The following is a 6,102-nucleotide window of genomic DNA, read 5'->3' on the forward strand; positions in this document are numbered from 1 at the left end:
TATCTATCTATCTCTCTATCTATTTCTATCTATCTATCTATTTCTATCTATCTCTCTACCCATCATCTCTCTATCTGACTATCTATCTATCTCTCTGTCTATTTCTGTCTATCTCTCTATCTCTCTCTCTATCTGACTATCTATCTCTCTATCTCTCTCTCTCTCTCTATCTGACTATCTCTCTATCTGACTCTCTCTCTCTCTATCTGACTATCTATCTCTCTATCTCTCTATTTATCTCTATATATCTATCTCTTTAATTATCTCTCTGACTATCTATCTCTCTCTAATTATCTATCTGACTATCTTTCTATCTATCTGACTGACTATCTATCTATCTGTCTGTCTATCTATCTATCTCTCTCATCTCTATCTATATATCTATCTATCTCTCTATCTATTTCTATCTCTCTATCTCTCTATCTATTTATCTATCTATTTCTATCTATCTATCTCTCTACCCATCATCTCTCTATCTGACTATCTATCTATCTGTCTATTTCTGTCTACCTCTCTATCTGACTATCTATCTCTCTCTCTATCTGACTATCTCTCTCTCTATCTGACTATCTATCTCTCTATCTGACTATCTATCTATCTATCTCTCTCTCTCTCTCTCTCTATCTGACTATCTATCTATCTATCTCTCTCTGTCTATCTGACTATCTATCTATCTCTCTCTCTCTCTATCTGACTATCTCTCTATCTGACTATCTATCTATCTCTCTCTCTCTCTATCTGACTATCTATCTCTCTATCTGACTATCTATCTATCTCTCTCTCTCTCTCTCTATCTATCTATCTCTCTATCTGACTATCTCTCTATCTCTCTGACTATCTCTCTATCTCTCTATCTGACTATCTATCTGACTATCTATCTCTCTATTTATTTCTCTGACTATCTATCTATCTATCTCTCTAATTATCTATCTGACTGACTATCTTTCTATCTATCTGACTTATCTATTTATCTGACTATTTCTATCTATCTGACTGACTATCTATCTATCTATCTGTCTCTATCTGACTATCTATCTCTCTCTCTCTCTATCTATCTCTCTATCTGACTATCTCTCTCTCTATCTGACTATCTCTCTATCTCTCTCTCTCTCTATCTATCTGACTATCTATCTATCTCTCTCTCTCTCTATCTGACTATCTATCTTTCTATCTGACTTATCTATCTCTCTATTTATCTCTCTGACTATCTATCTATCTCTCTAATTATCTATCTGACTGACTATCTTTCTATCTATCTGACTTATCTATTTATCTGACTATTTCTATCTATCTATCTGACTGACTATCTATCTATCTATCTGTCTCTATCTGACTATCTATCTCTCTCTCTATCTGACTATCTCTCTCTCTATCTGACTATCTATCTCTCTATCTGACTATCTATCTGACTATCTATCTCTCTATTTATTTCTCTGACTATCTATCTATCTATCTCTCTAATTATCTATCTGACTGACTATCTTTCTATCTATCTGACTTATCTATTTATCTGACTATTTCTATCTATCTGACTGACTATCTATCTATCTATCTATCTCTCGCTATCTGTCTATCTATCTATCTCTCTATTTATCTCTCTGACTATCTATCTATCTCTCTAATTATCTATCTGACTGACTTTCTATTTATCTGACTATTTCTATCTATCTATCTATCTATCTGACTGACTATATCTATCTATCTATCTGACTGACTATCTATCTATCTCTCTATCTATCTGACTATCTCTCTCTCTATCTATCCGACTATCTCTCTCTCTCTCTCTCTCTCCATCTATCTATCTATCTATCTATCTGACTTATCTCTCTATCTATCTGACTGACTATCTTTCTATCTATCTCTCTATCTATCTGACTGACTATCTATCTCTCTATCTATCTATCTCTCTCTCTATCTATCCGACTATCTCTCTCTCTCTGTATCTATCTATCCGACTATCTCTCTCTCTCTCTCTCTCTCTCTCTCTCTCTCTCTCTCCCCATCTATCTATCTATCTGACTTATCTCTCTATCTATCTGACTAACTATCTTTCTATCTATCTGACTGACTGACTGACTGACTGACTATCTATTTATCTGTCTATCTATCTATCTGTCTGTCTGTCTATCTATCCGACTATCTCTCTCTTTCTATCTATCTATCTGACTGACTATCTATCTATCTATCTGTCTCTATCTGACTATCTATCTCTCTCTCTCTCTATCTATCTCTCTATCTGACTATCTCTCTCTCTATCTGACTATCTCTCTATCTCTCTCTCTCTATCTATCTGACTATCTATCTATCTCTCTCTCTCTCTATCTGACTATCTATCTCTCTATCTCTCTCTCTCTCTCTATCTGACTATCTCTCTATCTCTCTCTCTCTTCTATCTATCTGACTTCTCTATTTATCTGACTATTTCTATCTATCTCTCGCTCTCTATCTGACTATCTATCTATCTATCTCTCTCTCTCTCTATCTATCTATCTCTCTATCTGACTATCTCTCTATCTCTCTGACTATCTCTCTATCTCTCTATCTGACTATCTATCTCTCTCTCTCTCTCTCTCTCTCTCTATCTGACTATCTATCTAATCATTTTATCTATTTTTCCTTTTAGTTTCCTACAGCCATTAGGACCTTTTCATTTTACTTTTACCTTATTTTAGTTTATTTGACCATCATCATCTTCCCTCTTTGTATAGGATTACAGTAGTTTTAGCAACTGATGTTTCCTTAATGAGTTATACAGGTTATTAGTAGCCTAATCTCTCTCTATCTGACTATCTATCTTTCTATCTGACTTATCTATCTCTCTATTTATCTCTCTGACTATCTATCTATCTCTCTCTCTCTCTCTCTCTCTCTCTCTCTCTCTCTCTCTCTCTCTCTCTCTCTCTCTCTCTCTCTCTCTCTCTCTCTCTCTCTCTCTCTCTCTCTCTCTCTCTCTCTCTCTCTCTCTCTCTCTCTCTCTCTCTCTCTCTCTCTCTCTCTCTCTCTCTCTCTCTCTCTCTCTCTCTCTCTCTCTCTCTCTCTCTCTCTCTCTCTCTCTCTCTCTCTCTCTCTCTCTCTCTCTCTCTCTCTCTCTCTCTCTCTCTCTCTCTCTCTCTCTCTCTCTCTCTCTCTCTCTCTCTCTCTCTCTCTCTCTCTCTCTCTCTCTCTCTCTCTCTCTCTCTCTCTCTCTCTCTCTCTCTCTCTCTCTCTCTCTCTCTCTCTCTCTCTCTCTCTCTCTCTCTCTCTCTCTGACTATCTATCTTTCTATCTGACTTATCTATTTATCTGACTATTTCTATCTCTCTCTCTCTATCTGACTATCTATCTATCTCTCTATTTATCTATCTGACTATCTATCTATCTATCTATCTCTCTAATTATCTATCTGACTGACTATCTTTCTATCTATCTGACTTATCTATTTATCTGACTATTTCTATCTATCTATCTGACTGACTATCTATCTATCTATCTCTCTATCTATCTGACTGACTATCTATCTATCTCTCTCTCTCTCTCTGTATCTATCTATCCGACTATCTCTCTCTCTCTCTCTCTCTCCATCTATCTATCTATCTATCTGACTTATCTCTCTATCTATCTGACTGACTATCTTTCTATCTATCTGACTGACTGACTGACTGACTATCTATTTATCTGTCTATCTATCTATCTATCTATCTGTCTGTCTGTATGTCTGTCTATCTATCCGACTATCTCTCTCTTTCTATCTATCTATCTATCTGTCTATTTGACTGACTGACTGACTGACTGACTATCTATCTCTCTATCTATCTATCTGACTATCTATCTGACTGACTATCTATTTATCTGTCTATCTGTCTGTCTATCTATCTATCTATCTGTCCGTCTGTCTGTCTATCTATCCGACTATCTCTCTCTTTCTATCTATCTATCTATCTATCTGTCTGTCTGTCTGTCTGTCTATCTATCCGACTATCTCTCTCTTTCTATCTATCTATCTATCTATCTATCTGACTATCTATCTATCTGACTGACTGACTATCTATCTGACTATCTCTCTATCTATCTGACTGACTGACTATCTATCTGACTATCTCTCTCTATATCTATCTATCTGACTAGACTGACTATCTATCTATCTATCTATCTATCTATCTATCTGACTGACTATCTATCTATCTGACTGACTATCCGACTATCTCTCTCTTTCTATCTATCTATCTATCTATCTATCTGACTATCTATCTATCTGACTGACTGACTATCTATCTGACTATCTCTCTATCTATCTGACTGACTGACTATCTATCTGACTATCTCTCTCTATATCTATCTATCTGACTATCTCTCTCTCTCTCTCATCTATCTATCTGACTATCTTTCTATCTATCTGACTATCTATCTATCTATCTGACTGACTATCTTTCTATCTATCTGACTGACTATCTATCTATCTATCTGTCTATCCGACTATCTATCTATCTATCTATCCGACTATCTCTCTCTATCTATCTATCTATCCGACTATCTCTCTCCATCTATCTATCCGACTATCTCTCTCCATCTATCTATCTATCTATCTATCCGACTATCTCTCTCTATGTATCTATCTATATATCCGACTATCTCTCGCTCTCTCTATCTATCTATCTATCTGACTGACTGACTATCTTTCTATCTATCTGTCTGACTATCTATCTATTTGACTGACTATCTATCTATCTATCTATCTGACTGACTATCTATCTATCTGACTATCTATCTATCTATCTATCTGACTATCATCTATCTATCTATCTATCTATCTGACTATCATCTATCATCTCTATCATCTATCTGACTATCATCTATCTATCTATCTATCTATCTATCTGTGCAATGGTGGTGTTAAAAGGTAAAAGTTCATATAAAAGGTTAGAATCTATAAGCCAAGAAAGTTGTACATTTAGATTTGAATTCTGCCTTTATTTTTGACATTGTTAATAAAAGCATGAAAATAAATTAATGTATGTTTTAACACAAACGTAAGATATCTTATTATGACATAGGTTTTTAAAAAAAGAGATATGAATAGAAATTATTGCACGTTTGAATTAAATATTTTATATAAACAATTACATGTCAATAGAACTACTTAAGAAATTACAGTACATTTCAAACCTGGGAAACTTTTTTTTTTTAAGCGAATTGCCACATATTAACATTTTCAGGCCAAAATAATAGATGCATTATATACAAAACCAAGAATAGATCAATATTAACTATATTATAGTAGACAGTATAGGATAGTCACTGGTGATGGGTTGGGTACTGTGCGCTTTACCACGGTTTACTCTGATCATTAGCTCTTGTGTAGTTTAGTAATAGCAGCATGTGTCTGGACAGGCCATGTTTCTGATTACCCAGCAGGCATTGGGGTTCATGCGATCATGCAGAAATATGACGAACTCAGAATGAGTCAATCGAGCAGCCGAGTTTCAATAAAAGCTACTGTATGAATATACTATCAAATGATTCCTCATGATTCAGTAGCCTGATAGCACACATACATCACAGAGACGTCTATTTGACATCTGCAAGACGTATTTTTTAGAGTGTTTGCTCATCAGATGTCAAATAGACGTATATTAGATGTCTTTAAGATGCTTATGATTTAGAATGCATGTAAAACTGACATCTTACAGACGTCTGTACACAGCAGATGCTTTCCATATCAAGTCCCAGAGAGATGTCTGTTCAAAGACCTCTTGATCTGGAAAGCATCTGGATAAAAAAAAAAAGTTTATCCTACTCATTTGTTACTTATGCACATTTTTAGAATTTGAACTTAATTTTTAAATCGAATTGAATTTTAGAATTTATGTGCATTTACGCACAACCATCCAGCGTTTTTTTATGCAATATTCCAAAATGCGCATAAAAAATAGGTGTAAACCAGGATGCAGGACAGACAATCAATGTATTTAACTGCAAGTTATTAATCTGAGCTCCACTGGTTGGTGTGTATTTACATCATGTGGGGTGTGTCGCGCGCGCGCAGAAACACACACATATAAAAACAACAAGTTGTTTGCTCACGAACCACACACACACACACACACACACACACACACACACACA

General features: G+C 35.3%; 1 protein-coding gene across 1 annotated transcript in view; it reads right to left on the minus strand.

Moving 5' to 3' along the window:
* Window positions 1-6,102, minus strand: part of LOC107690118 (TRIO and F-actin-binding protein-like) — a 23,074-nt gene that overhangs the window by 16,366 nt on the left and 606 nt on the right.

The sequence above is a fragment of the Sinocyclocheilus anshuiensis genome, unplaced genomic scaffold (assembly GCF_001515605.1).
Source record: "Sinocyclocheilus anshuiensis isolate Anshui unplaced genomic scaffold, SAMN03320099.WGS_v1.1 scaffold1649, whole genome shotgun sequence".
NCBI lineage: Eukaryota > Metazoa > Chordata > Actinopteri > Cypriniformes > Cyprinidae > Sinocyclocheilus > Sinocyclocheilus anshuiensis.